Here is a 1043-nt window from a genome sequence, read left to right as displayed (position 1 = left end):
TATTATATATTTAGGTGTAAATTTATTTTACTTATCCTCCTTTGGATTTAATGGGTTCCCTGAATCTTTCAAGAATCTGTTCAATGTCTTTAAAGTATCTGAAAAATGCTCAGCCATTGTCTCTTCAAATATTGCCTCTCATGTGTTATCTCTGTTATTTCCTTCAAAAACTTAAATGTATGATAGGTTCTCTGTTTCCATATTACATGGTTTTTCAGCGTTTTTAAGTGTTCTGTCTCTTTGTTTCTCTGGACTGCATTCTAATGTAATTTCTTTGAATCTTTTTCCAGTTCACTGTTTGTCTCTTCATCTTTGTATAAACTTGTTGTTCAGACATTGACTTTTATGGTAATTTGTTTCCTTTGTTCTTACTATTCTTGATTGTAAACTGTTCATTTGCTTTGTAAATATATTAGTTGGAATTCTTTGAGTCTTTGACTTAATTTTCCCCAGAAAGATTTGTATTTCCTTCAACTTGTGCACCTGGATGGCGGGGAAAGGGGTATCTCCAGTATAGGACTATTTTTGTAAGTAAATCAGCTTAAAATTTGGACCACATGAAGTTAGACTGAATTTGCATCATCAACTTCATTGAAGTCTGCCTTGAGTTCATAAATTCTTGGAGTATTTTTTGTCCTTCCTCAGTGTTACTGCTGAATTGTGTCTTGGCCTTTTGGCTAAGATCAAGTGGAGTATCTGTTCTTACCAGTTTCATATTAGGGCTGAGACAGGAATGTTTCCTGCATGTCTGTGTACAATTGCATGAAATGTTTCTCTTACCCTTTGAAGTTTCTGCTTTACAAAGGGTCCTCTTCTATGCTTCCCACCTTGGGAAGATCCTCAGGCTTGTTTCTTCTCCTCTGAGCCCACTATCACTGTCAGACTTGCTCAATATGTGCAGGGTTCTGTAGAAGACCTGGATTTGAAAGCTGGCCTTGGCATGGCTTGTCTCCTGGGGTTCTTGATTTCCCTCTCCTTGTTCCTTGTGATTTATTTGCTTTCATGAATGATCTGTGATGTGTTTTATAATTTTCTTTGAATTC

At 36.2% G+C, this 1043-nt stretch overlaps 1 non-coding gene across 1 annotated transcript; it reads left to right on the top strand.

Annotated features, from left to right (window-relative positions):
• Nucleotides 1–657: 657 nt before the first annotated feature.
• LOC116551080 lies at nucleotides 658–843 on the top strand. Its single transcript, XR_004268705.1, has one exon. It is a non-coding gene; the product is annotated as a U2 spliceosomal RNA (small nuclear RNA).
• Nucleotides 844–1043: the final 200 nt, after the last annotated feature.

This window comes from Sapajus apella, unplaced genomic scaffold (genome assembly GCF_009761245.1).
Source record: "Sapajus apella isolate SASKATOON/1434 unplaced genomic scaffold, GSC_monkey_1.0 scaffold8, whole genome shotgun sequence".
NCBI lineage: Eukaryota > Metazoa > Chordata > Mammalia > Primates > Cebidae > Sapajus > Sapajus apella.
The sequence above is the reverse complement of the archived record's forward strand: the minus strand, read 5'-3'. Positions and strand labels throughout refer to the sequence as shown.